Source organism: Dendrobates tinctorius, unplaced genomic scaffold (assembly GCF_039654945.1).
Source record: "Dendrobates tinctorius isolate UK_male_01 unplaced genomic scaffold, ASM3965494v1 ptg000063l, whole genome shotgun sequence".
Classification (NCBI taxonomy): Eukaryota; Metazoa; Chordata; class Amphibia; order Anura; family Dendrobatidae; genus Dendrobates; species Dendrobates tinctorius.
The window spans coordinates 832,720-847,347 of NW_027361731.1; the positions used below are offsets into that span (position 1 = coordinate 832,720).

Below are 14,628 nucleotides of genomic sequence, written 5' to 3' on the forward strand. Positions count from 1 at the left end.
GAGCACTATATACAGTGACTGATGGGCGCTATATACAGTGACTGATGAGCGCTATATACAGTGGCTGATGAGCGCTATATACAGTGGCTGATGAGCGCTATATACTATGACTGAGGAGCGCTATATACTATGACTGATGAGCGCTATATACAGTGACTGATGAGAACTATGTACAGTGACTGATGAGCACTATGTACAGTGACTGATGAGCACTATGTACAGTGACTGATGAGCACTATATACAGTGACTGATGTGCACTATATACAGTGACTGATTAGCGCTATATACAGTGACTGATGAGCGCTATATACAGTGACGAGCGCTATATACAGTGACTGATGAGCACTATATACAGTGACTGATGAGCGCTATATACAGTGACTGATGAGCGCTATATACAGTGACTGATGAGCGCTACATACAGTGACTGATGAGCGCTACATACAGTGACTGATGGGCCCTATATACAGTGGCTGATGAGCGCTATATACAGTGACTGATGAGCACTATATACAGTGACTGATGGGCGCTATATACAGTGACTGATGAGCGCTATATACAGTGGCTGATGAGCGCTATATACTATGACTGAGGAGCGCTATATACAGGGACTGATGAGCGCTATATACTGTGACTGATGAGCACTATATACAGTGACTGATGAGCACTATGTACAGTGACTGATGAGCACTATGTACAGTGACTGATGAGCACTATGTACAGTGACTGATGAGCACTATGTACAGTGACTGATGAGCACTATATACAGTGACTGATGTGCACTATATACAGTGACTGATGAGCGCTATATACAGTGACTGATGAGCGCTATATACAGTGACTGATTAGCGCTATATACAGTGACTGATGAGCGCTATATACAGTGACTGATGAGCGCTATATACAGTGACTGATGAGCACTATATACAGTGACTGATGAGCGCTATATACAGTGACTGATGAGCGCTATATACAGTGACTGATGAGCGCTATGTACAGTGACTGATGTGCACTATATACAGGGACTGATGAGCACTATATACAGTGACTGATGAGCGCTATATACAGTGACTGATGAGCGCTATATACAGTGACTGATGAGCGCTATATACAGTGACTGATGAGCGCTATATACTGTGAATGATGAGCGCTATATACAGTTACTAATGAGCACTATATACAGTGATTTATGAGCGCTATATACAGTGACTGATGAGCGCTATATACAGTGACTGATGAGCGCTATATACAGTGACTGATGAGCGCTATATACAGTGGCTGATGAGCGCTATATACAGTGGCTGATGAGCGCTATATACAGTGGCTGATGAGCGCTATATACAGTGACTGATGAGCACTATATACAGTGACTGATGAGCACTATATACAGTGACTGATGACCTCTATGTACAGTGACTGATGAGCACTATGTACAGTGACTGATGGGCACTATATACAGTGACTGATGAGCACTATATACAGTGACTGATGAGCACTATATACAGTGACTGATGAGCACTATATACAGTGACTGATGAACGCTATATACAGTGACTGATGAGCGCTATATACAGTGACTGATGAGCGCTATATACTGTGACTGATGAGCGCTATATACTGTGACTGATGAGCGCTATATACTGTGACTGATGAGCGCTATATACAGTGACTGATGAGCGCTATATACTGTGACTGATGAGCGCTATATACAGTGGCTGATGAGCGCTATATACAGTGGCTGATGAGCGCTATATACAGTGACTGATGAGCGCTATATACAGTGACTGATGAGCGCTATATACAGTGACTGATGAGCGCTATATACAGTGAATGATGAGCGCTATATACTGTGAATGATGAGCGCTATATACAGTTACTGATGAGCACTATATACAGTGATTTATGAGCGCTATATACAGGGACTGATGAGCGCTATATACTGTGACTGATGAGCGCTATATACAGTTACTGATGAGCACTATATACAGTGACTGAAGAGCACTATATACAGTGACTGATGAGCACTATATACAGTGACTGATGAGCACTATATACAGTGACTGATGAGCACTATGTACAGTGACTGATGAGCGCTATATACAGTGACTGATGAGCGCTATATACAGTAACTGATGAGCACTATATACAGTGACTGATGAGCACTATATACAGTGACTGATGAGCACTATATACAGTGACTGATGAGCACTATATACAGTGACTGATGAACGCTATATACAGTGACTGATGAGCGCTATATACAGTGACTGATGAGCACTATGTACAGTGACTGATGAGCGCTATATACAGTGGCTGATGAGCGCTATATACAGTGACTGATGAGCGCTATATACAGTGTCTGATGAGCGCTATATACAGTGACTGATGAGCACTATATACAGTGACTGATGAGCACTATATACAGTGACTGATGAGCACTATATACAGTTACTGATGAGCACTACATACAGTGATTTATGAGCGCTATATACAGTGACTGATGAGCGCTATATACAGTGATTTATGAGCACTATATACTGTGACTGATGAGCACTATATACAGTGACTGATGAGCACTATATACAGTGACTGATGAGCACTATATACAGTGACTGATGAACGCTATATACAGTGACTGATGAGCACTATATACAGTGACTGATGAGCACTATATACAGTGACTGATGAGCACTATATACAGTGACTGATGAACGCTATATACAGTGACTGATGAGCACTATATACTGTGACTGATGAGCACTATATACAGTGACTGATGAGCACTATATACAGTGACTGATGAGCACTATATACAGTGACTGATGAACGCTATATACAGTGACTGATGAGCACTATATACAGTGACTGATGAGCACTATATACAGTGACTGATGAGCACTATATACAGTGACTGATGAACGCTATATACAGTGACTGATGAGCACTATGTACAGTGACTGATGAGCGCTATATACAGTGGCTGATGAGCGCTATATACAGTGACTGATGAGCGCTATATACAGTGTCTGATGAGCACTATGTACAGTGACTGATGAGCGCTATATACAGTGACTGATGAGCACTATATACAGTGACTGATGAGCACTATATACAGTTACTGATGAGCACTACATACAGTGATTTATGAGCGCTATATACAGTGACTGATGAGCGCTATATACAGTGACTGATGAGCACTATATACAGTGACTGATGAGCACTATATACAGTGACTGATGAGCACTATGTACAGTGACTGATGAGCACTATGTACAGTGGCTGATGAGCGCTATATACAGTGGCTGATGAGCGCTATATACAGTGTCTGATGAGCGCTATATACAGTGACTGATGAGCACTATATACAGTGACTGATGAGCACTATGTACAGTGACTGATGAGCACTATGTACAGTGACTGATGAGCGCTATATACAGTGGCTGATGAGCGCTATATACAGTGACTGATGAGCGCTATATACAGTGTCTGATGAGCGCTATATACAGTGACTGATGAGCACTATATACAGTGACTGATGAGCACTATATACAGTGACTGATGAGCACTATATACAGTTACTGATGAGCACTACATACAGTGATTTATGAGCGCTATATACAGTGACTGATGAGCGCTATATACAGTGACTGATGAGCACTATATACAGTGACTGATGAGCACTATATACAGTGACTGATGAGCACTATATACAGTTACTGATGAGCACTACATACAGTGATTTATGAGCGCTATATACAGTGACTGATGAGCACTATATACAGTGACTGATGAGCACTATATACAGTGACTGATGAGCACTATATACAGTGACTGATGAGCACTATATACAGTGACTGATGAACGCTATATACAGTGACTGATGAGCACTATGTACAGTGACTGATGAGCACTATGTACAGTGACTGATGAGCGCTATATACAGTGGCTGATGAGCGCTATATACAGTGACTGATGAGCGCTATATACAGTGACTGATGAGCGCTATATACAGTGACTGATGAGCACTATATACAGTGACTGATGAGCACTATATACAGTTACTGATGAGCACTACATACAGTGATTTATGAGCGCTATATACAGTGACTGATGAGCGCTATATACAGTGACTGATGAGCACTATATACAGTGACTGATGAACGCTATATACAGTGACTGATGAGCGCTATATACAGTGTCTGATGAGCGCTATATACAGTGACTGATGAGCACTATATACAGTGACTGATGAGCACTATATACAGTGACTGATGAGCACTATATACAGTTACTGATGAGCACTACATACAGTGATTTATGAGCGCTATATACAGTGACTGATGAGCGCTATATACAGTGATTTATGAGCACTATATACTGTGACTGATGAGCACTATATACAGTGACTGATGAGCGCTATATACAGTTACTGATGAGCACTATATACAGTGATTTATGAGCGCTATATACAGTGACTGATGAGCGCTATATACAGTGACTGATGAGCGCTATATACAGTGGCTGATGAGCGCTATATACAGTGACTGATGAGCGCTATATACAGTGACTGATGAGCTCTATATACAGTGACTGATGAGCTCTATATACAGTGACTGATGAGCTCTATATACAGTGACTGATGAGCTCTATATAGTGACTGATGAGCACAATATACAGTGACTGATGAGCACTATATACTGTGACTGATGAGCACTATATACTGTGACTGATGACCTCTATATACAGTGACTGATGAGCACTATATACAGTGACTGATGAGCACTATGTACAGTGACTGATGAGCACTATGTACAGTGACTGATGAGCACTATATACAGTGACTGATGAGCGCTATATACAGTGACTGATGAGCGCTATATACAGTGACTGATGAGCGCTATATACAGTGACTGATGAGCGCTATATACAGTGACTGATGAGCACTATATACAGTGACTGATGAGCACTATGTACAGTGACTGATGAGCACTATGTACAGTGACTGATGAGCACTATGTACAGTGACTGATGAGCGCTATATACAGTGACTGATGAGCGCTATATACAGTGTCTGATGAGCGCTATATACAGTGTCTGATGAGCACTATATACTGTGACTGATGAGCTCTATATACAGTGACTGATGAGCACTATATACAGTGACTGATTAGCGCTATATACAGTGACTGATGAGCACTATATACAGTGACTGATGAGCACTATATACAGTGACTGATGAGCACTATAAACAGTGATTTATGAGCGCTATATACAGTGACTGATGAGCGCTATATACAGTGATTTATGAGCACTATATACAGTGACTGATGAGCACTATATACAGTGACTGATGAGCGCTATATACAGTGACTGATGAGCGCTATATACAGTGACTGATGAGCGCTATATACAGTGACTGATGAGCACTATATACAGTGACTGATGAGCACTATATACAGTGACTGATGAGCACTATGTACAGTGACTGATGAGCGCTATATACAGTGGCTGATGAGCGCTATATACAGTGACTGATGAGCGCTATATACAGTGACTGATGAGCGCTATATACAGTGACTGATGAGCACTATATACAGTGACTGATGAGCACTATATACAGTGACTGATGAGCACTATATACAGTGATTTATGAGCGCTATATACAGTGACTGATGAGCGCTATATACAGTGACTGATGAGCACTATATACAGTGACTGATGAGCACTATATACAGTGACTGATGAGCACTATATACAGTGATTTATGAGCGCTATATACAGTGACTGATGAGCGCTATATACAGTGATTTATGAGCACTATATACTGTGACTGATGAGCACTATATACAGTGAATGATGAGCGCTATATACAGTGACTGATGAGCGCTATATACAGTGACTGATGAGCACTATATACAGTGACTGATGAGCACTATATACAGTGACTGATGAGCACTATATACAGTGACTGATGAGCACTATATACAGTGATTTATGAGCGCTATATACAGTGACTGATGAGCGCTATATACAGTGACTGATGAGCGCTATATACAGTGACTGATGAGCGCTATATACAGTGACTGATGAGCGCTATATACAGTGGCTGATGAGCGCTATATACAGTGACTGATGCGCGCTATATACAGTGACTGATGAGCTCTATATACAGTAACTGATGAGCTCTATATACAGTGACTGATGAGCTCTATATACAGTGACTGATGAGCTCTATATACAGTGACTGATGAGCACTATATACAGTGACTGATGAGCACTATATACAGTGACTGATGAGCTCTATATACAGTGACTGATGAGCGCTATATACAGTGACTGATGAGCACTATATACTGTGACTGATGACCTCTATATACAGTGACTGATGAGCACTATATACTGTGACTGATGAGCACTATATACTGTGACTGATGAGCACTATATACTGTGACTGATGAGCACTATATACTGTGACTGATGAGCACTATATACAGTGACTGATGAGCACTATATACAGTGACTGATGAGCACTATATACTGTGACTGATGAGCACTATATACTGTGACTGATGAGCACTATATACTGTGACTGATGGGCACTATATACAGTGACTGATGGGCACTATATACAGTGACTGATGAGCACTATATACTGTGACTGATGAGCACTATATACTGTGACTGATGAGCACTATATACTGTGACTGATGACCTCTATATACAGTGACTGATGAGCACTATATACTGTGACTGATGAGCACTATATACTGTGACTGATGAGCACTATATACAGTGACTGATGAGCACTATATACAGTGATTTATGAGCGCTATATACAGTGACTGATGAGCGCTATATACAGTGACTGATGAGCGCTATATACAGTGACTGATGAGCGCTATATACAGTGACTGATGAGCGCTATATACAGTGACTGATGAGCGCTATATACAGTGGCTGATGAGCGCTATATACAGTGACTGATGCGCGCTATATACAGTGACTGATGAGCTCTATATACAGTAACTGATGAGCTCTATATACAGTGACTGATGAGCTCTATATACAGTAACTGATGAGCTCTATATACAGTGACTGATGAGCTCTATATACAGTGACTGATGAGCTCTATATACAGTGACTGATGAGCGCTATATACAGTGACTGATGAGCACTATATACTGTGACTGATGACCTCTATATACAGTGACTGATGAGCACTATATACTGTGACTGATGAGCACTATATACTGTGACTGATGAGCACTATATACTGTGACTGATGAGCACTATATACAGTGACTGATGAGCACTATATACAGTGACTGATGAGCACTATATACTGTGACTGATGAGCACTATATACAGTGACTGATGGGCACTATATACAGTGACTGATGAGCACTATATACTGTGACTGATGAGCACTATATACTGTGACTGATGACCACTATATACTGTGACTGATGACCACTATATACTGTGACTGATGACCTCTATATACAGTGACTGATGAGCACTATATACTGTGACTGATGAGCACTATATACAGTGACTGATGAGCACTATATACAGTGACTGATGAGCACTATATACTGTGACTGATGAGCACTATATACTGTGACTGATGAGCACTATATACTGTGACTGATGACCTCTATATACTGTGACTGATGAGCACTAGATACTGTGACTGATGAGCACTAGATACTGTGACTGATGAGCACTAGATACTGTGACTGATGGGCACTATATACAGTGACTGATGAGCACTATATACTGTGACTGATGAGCACTATATACTGTGACTGATGACCTCTATATACTGTGACTGATGAGCACTAGATACTGTGACTGATGAGCACTAGATACTGTGACTGATGAGCACTAGATACTGTGACTGATGGGCACTATATACAGTGACTGATGAGCACTATATACTGTGACTGATGAGCACTATATACTGTGACTGATGACCTCTATATACAGTGACTGATGAGCACTATATACTGTGACTGATGAGCACTATATACTGTGACTGATGAGCACTATATACTGTGACTGATGAGCACTATATACAGTGACTGATGAGCACTATATACAGTGACTGATGAGCGCTATATACAGTGATATTCTCACCCTCCAGCGTCTTTCCAGCACCACTCCGGTCCCACGGTGCCATTTTGTAAGCACAGCTTCTGACAGCCGGAGGTCAGGAGTTACATCACAAGCTCTCAGTCCAATGTTATTGGAGCGAGAACGAGGCCTGGACAAGGTTCTCATAGACTTGTACTGAAAGGTGATCTCCGCGCCGCTCCATGAACACTAGTGCTGTTAGTAGGTCACTATTCACAGGAGATGAAGTGAAGCAATGCTGGAGACCAATGAAGGCAGCGGAAGGTGAGTATGAGACAGGGGGCAGCGAACTTACATTTAAAGCACCACTCCAGCCGTGCAATAAAAACAATGGTGGAGTGGTGCTTTAAAGGAGCCACATATGAACGGCGCCGCAGTGCGCAGGATCGACCACAGATCTATTTACATGATGCTCTTCAGAGGTCCGGTTCTCAGGATTATGGGGGTTCCAGCAATTGGCAAGTTATCCCATATCCCGAGGAGAGGGGATTATTTGGGGTACCTCAACAAGACAGGAGAAGTGTATATATACAGAATAAGGCCTTGTTCATGTGGCGCCCCTGAGGCTTCATTCGCCACAGAGGTACTGCACCTTCTCCTAGGGTGTAGTGCCCCACCATCCAGGTAAGGTGGGAACTCCTGACCACACTCCAACACCTGCATCCCACACACAGGATAGTTCAGCAGGGGCCCATCCATGCTTTATGCTGGAAAGGTAATAGAGTACCTTTTGTGGTCCCTGGCTTCGTAACACGAAAGGTGCTGGGAGGTGGGTGGAGTTAGTATAAAAGAAGGGGAAAGTGTAGGATTTTCAGTTGAGTCTGAAGTCAGTCTGTCAGGAGGACAGAGGGAAAGGACAGTCACTCAGTGAGGAGTGAGGATCCGTGGAAGAACGGATGGAGGAAGGAGTGCTGCAGCTGCCTCAGTGACCTGAGCCAGCTGGCATGGAAAGGAAGGAAAGGAGAAGAGACGTAGACCTGAAACTACAGCTTCCACAGAAAGATAGAACAGATCGGAGCGAAGGAGAACAGAAGGATGGTGGGAAGTGGGTTAGAGAGATAGATAACCCTTCCAGTCCAAAGCGCAAGGCCGGAGCCCGGTCCCCGAGGTTGATCGGATCCTTAACCCCTTCACCCCCAAGGGTGGTTTGCACGTTCATGACCGGGCCAATTTTTACAATTCTGACCACTGTACCTTTATGAGGTCATAACTCTGGAACGCTTCCATGGATCCCGGTGATTCTGACATTGTTTTCTCGTGACATATTGTACTTCATGTTAGTGGTAAAATTTCATTCAAATAACTTGCGTTTATATGTGAAAAAAACGGAAATTTGGCGAAAATTTTGAAAATTTCGCAATTTTCCAACTTTGAATTTTTATGCCCTTAAATCACAGAGATATGGCACACAAAAAACTTGATAACTAACATTTCCCACATGTTTACTTTACATCAGCATAATTTTGGAACCAAAATTTTTTTTTGTTAGGAAGTTATAAGGGTTAAAAGTTGACCAGCGATTTCTCATTTTTACAACACCATTTTATTTTTAGGACCACATCACATTTGAAGCCACTTTGAGGGGTCTATATGATAGAAAATACCCAAAAGTGACACCATTCTAAAAACTGCACCCCTTAAGGTGCTCAAAACCACATTCAAGAAGTTTATTAACCCTTTAGGTGCGTCACAGGAATTTTTTGAATATTTAAAAAAAAAAACATCTAACTTTTTTTCACAAAAAAAATACTTCAGGTTCAATTTTTTTTATTTTACCAAGGGTAACAGGAGAAATTGGACATCAAAAGTTATTGTGCAATTTGTCCTGAGTACGCTGATACCTGATATGTGGGGGGGGGAACGACTGTTTCTGCGCATGGCAGAGTTCAGAATGGAAGGAGCGCCGTTTGACTTTTTCAATGCAAAATTGGCTGGAATTCAGATTGGACGCCATGTCACGTTTGGAGAGTCACTGATGTACCTAATCAGTGGAAACCCCCTACAAGTGACCCCATTTTGGAAACTAGACCCCCCAAGGAACTTATCTAGATATGTGGTGAGAACTTTGAACCCACAAGGGCTGTACAGAAGTTTATAACGTACAGCGGTACAATTAAAAAATCATATTTTTTCCACAAAAATGATCTTTTCACCCCAATTTTTATTTTCCCAAGGGTAACAGCACCCTAAAAGTTATTGTGCAATTTGTCCTGAGTACACTGATACCCCACATATGGGGGTAAACCACTATTTGGGCGCATGGCAGAGCTCGGAAGGGAAGCAGCACCATTTGACGTTTTTGGCTGGAATTGAGATCGGACAACATGTCGCGATTGGAAAACCCCTGATGTACCAAAACAGTGGAAACCCCCCACAATGACACCATTTTGGAAACTAGACCCCCTAAGGAACTTATCTAGATGTGAGGTGAGAACTTTGAACCCCCAAGGGCTTCACAGAAGTTTATAACATAAAGCCGTACAATTAAAAAATCATATTTTTTCCACAAAAATGATCTTTTCACCCTCAATTCTTATTTTTCCAAGGGTAACAGCACCCTAAAAGTTATTGTGCAATTTGTCCTGAGTACGCTGATACCCCACATGTGGGGGTAAACCACTATTTGGGCGCATGGCAGAGCTCGGAAGGGAAGCAGCGCCATTTGACGTTTTTGGCTGGAATTGAGATCGGACACCATGTCGCGATTGGAAAACCCCTGATGTACCTAAACAGTGGAGACCCCCCACAAATGACACCATTTTGTAAACTAGACCCCCCAAGGAACTTATCTAGATGTGTGGTGAGCACTTTAAACCCCCCAGTGCTTTACAGAAGTTTATAACGCCCGGGCGTGAAAATAAAAAATTAGTATTTTTTCCACAAACATGATCTTTTAGTCACCATTTTTTTTATTTTCCCAAGGGTAACAGGAGAAATTGGATCCTAAAAGTTGTTTTCCAATTTGTCCTGAGGATGCTGATACCCCATATGTGGAAGAAACTACTGTATGGGGACACGTCGGGGCTCGGAAGGGAAGTAGTGACGTTTTGGAATGCAGACATTGATGGAATGGTCTGCGGGTGTCATGTTGCCTTTGGAGAGCCCCTAATGTACCTAAACAGTGGAAACCCCCCACAATTGACCCCATTTTGAAAACTAGACCCCCTAAGGAACTTATCTAGATGTGAGGTGAGCACTTTGAACCCCCAAGGGCTTCACAGAAGTTTATAATGCCAGGGCATGAAAATAAAAAAATCGTATTTTTTCCACAAACATGATCAATTAGTCCCCAATTTATTTATTTTCCCAAGGGTAACAGGAAAAATTGAACCCCAAAAGTTGTTGTCCAATTTGTCCTGAGTACGCTGACACCCCATATGTGGGAGAAAACTACTGTATGGACACACGTCAGGGCTCGGAAGGGAAGTAGTGACGTTTTGGAATGCAGACTTTGATGGAATGGTCTGCGGGTGTCATGTTGCCTTTGGAGAGCCCCTAATGTACCTAAACAGTGGAAACACCCACAAATGACCCCATTTTGGAAACGAGAACCCCTAAGGAACTTATCTAGATGTGTGGTGAGCACTTTGAACCCCCAAGTGCTTCACAGAAGTTTATAACGCTCGGACGTGAAAATAAAAAAATCATTTTTTTCCACAAAAATGATATTTTTGCCCTCAATTTTTTATTTTCCTAAGGGTAACAGGAGAAATTGGACCCCAAAAATTGTTTTGCAATTTGTCCTGAGTAGGGTGATACCCTACATGTTGGGGGTAAAACACTGTTTGGGCGCATGGCAGAGCTTGGAAGGGAAGGAGCACCATATGACTTTTTCAACTCAGAATTGGCTGGAATTGAGATCAGACACAATGTTGCATTTGGAGAGCCCCTGATGTGCCCAAACAGTGGAAACCCCCAATTCTAACTCCAACCCGAACCCCAACACACCCCTAACCCTAACCCAAGCCCTAACCCTAGCCCTAGCCCTAACCCTAACGGAAAAATGGAAATAAATACATTTTTTTTATTTTATTATTTTTCCCTAACTAAGGGGGTGATAACGGGGGGTTTGATTTACTATTTATGGCGGTTTTTATGTTTGGCAGCTGTCGCACGCTAAAAGACGCTTTTTATTGTAAAAATAGTTTTTGCATCACCACATATTGAGAGCTATAATTTTTCCGTATTTTGACCCAGAGTCATGTGAGGTCTTTCTTTTTGCGGGACGAGTTGATATTTTTATTGATACCATTTTCGGGCACGTGACATTTTTTGATCGCTTTTTATTCCGATTTTTGGGACGCAGAATGAACAAAAACCAGCGTTTCATGAATTTCTTTTGGGGGGGTGCGTTTACACCGTTCCGCGTGCGGTAAAATTGATAAAGCGGTTTTATTCTTCGGGTCAGTACGGTTACAGCGATACCTCATTTAGGTCTTTTTTATGTTTTGGCGCTTTTATGCAATGAAAACTATTTTATATAAAAAATAATTATTTTTGTATCGCTTTATTCTGCGAGCTATAACTTTTTTATTTTTTCGCTGATGATGCTGTGTGGTGGCTCGTTTTTTGCGGGACAAGATGACGTTTTCAGCGGTACCATGGATATTTATATGAGTCTTTTTGATCGCGCGTTATTACACTTTTTGTTTGGCGGTATGATAATAAATCATTATTTTTTGCTTTGTTTTTTATTTTTATTTTTTAAGGGGTTCGCTAAAGGGGTTAACTAATGGGACAGTTTTATAGGGCGGGTCGTTACGGATGCGGCGATACCTAATATGTGTACTTTTATTGGGTTTTTTTTTTTATTTTCAAAAAATGAATTTATTGGGGAATATTTTTTTTTTTTACTAATTTATTTAGCGATTTTTTTTAAATTATTTTTACACTTTTTTTTATTTTTTTTTTTACTTTATTACATAGTCCCAGGTGGGACATCACTGTCCTGTGACAGATCGCTGATCTGTCACATCACAGATCACTTATAGAAAGAACACCGTGAGCACAACTCAAGATGGTGCTAAGGTTAGGTTCCCAAACCGTTAAAGCAACAAATATGAACCTAGCACTCAACTTAAAGGTATTTGTAAGGCGGTTTATTGTAGTACACGAAAAAAGACGTTTCGGTCAATGTGACCTTCTTCAGTTACGTGTGGTATATGAGCTTGTCAGTATATAGGAGAGGGGCAAACGTGCCTCCAGATGCGGTGTGATGGCCGGTGGACACCTTATCTGGAGGCACATTTGCCCCTCTCCTATATACTGACAAGCTCATTACCTTAGAGAGATCATTCTCCTCAATGCCTAAAGCACCATCGTCCTTTCTGATAGATGCTAAAGCACCATCGTGTACTACAATAAACCGCCTTACAAATACCTTTAAGTTGAGTGCTAGGTTCATATTTGTTACATCACAGATCACTGTGACAGATCAGCGATCTGTCACAGGCAGTGCCGAAGGCTTCCTCATGCCTGCGCTTTGCAGGCACTGAGGAAGCCAGCTTCCTGCAGGCCCCTGAAGGCCCCCGTCGCCATCTTGGATTCGGGGGCCTGCAGGAAAGGAGCCCCCAGCAGCAGCGCTGCACATTGCGCTGCCGTGGGGGGCTCAGGGAAGCACGGAGGGAGCCCCCTCCCTGCCGATGCTTCCCTTTAACTCCCGGTACACCGCGATCGTGTTTGATCGCGGTGTGCAAGGGGTTAACGTGTCGGGGGCGGTCCGTGACCTCCCCTGACACATTGTGCCGGGTGTCAGCTGTGATAATCAGCTGACACCCGGCCGCGATCAGCGGCGCTCAACACGTGACCGCCGCTGATCGCTGAGACATACTATCCCGTCCATGGGCATAGGGGCCCAGGTCCCATGGACAGGATAGTACGTCGGATGTCAGGAAGGGGTTAATATCCAGCAACAGACACCGGTGGAGTAGTGAGCCGCTAACACCTTACTCCCATCATAGACTTGGGACACAACAGCACTTGGATAGTGAGCCAGGACTCCTGAGTGAGGAGTCCCCGAAAGAGGCTACAGCTGTCTGTCATACAAGTAAGGGTCATAGGAGCCCGAGATAAGAGGCACCCCAGGGAACCACGGTACTGGGGTACTTCACAATTAAAGGCACATTAGAGGAGACGTTCAGGAAGGTACATGTTGGCGGAGTGTTGAAAGGGAGAATCCTATCTTGCCTGGAGGTTGGCTGGAGCCCTGACCTGGAGAACACAGTACGGAGGCAGGCACCTGTGTGAACGGCAGACTGTGAGTAAAGCTTTGGAACCGCACACTCTGGTGTCCTCCAGTTATTCCAGCACCGCTACACCTGGGTACCCGCACCTACACCATCTGTGCCTCCCCGCCATTACTTCATCTACACTGCCCTGGGACTACAGCTCCACCTGTGGGGCGCTTCACCATCTTTGCTGCACACACCATCAGTCCCAGAGGATCTGCACGCAGCGTCGGCCTAACACCATACTTGCCGAACACCACAGGT

The 14,628-nt window shown here is 42.7% G+C and overlaps 1 protein-coding gene across 1 annotated transcript in view; it reads right to left on the reverse strand.

Annotated features, from left to right (window-relative positions):
• The window catches only part of LOC141094147 (uncharacterized), a 248,201-nt gene that overhangs the window by 21,691 nt on the left and 211,882 nt on the right, over positions 1-14,628 (reverse strand). The window lies entirely within an intron of this gene.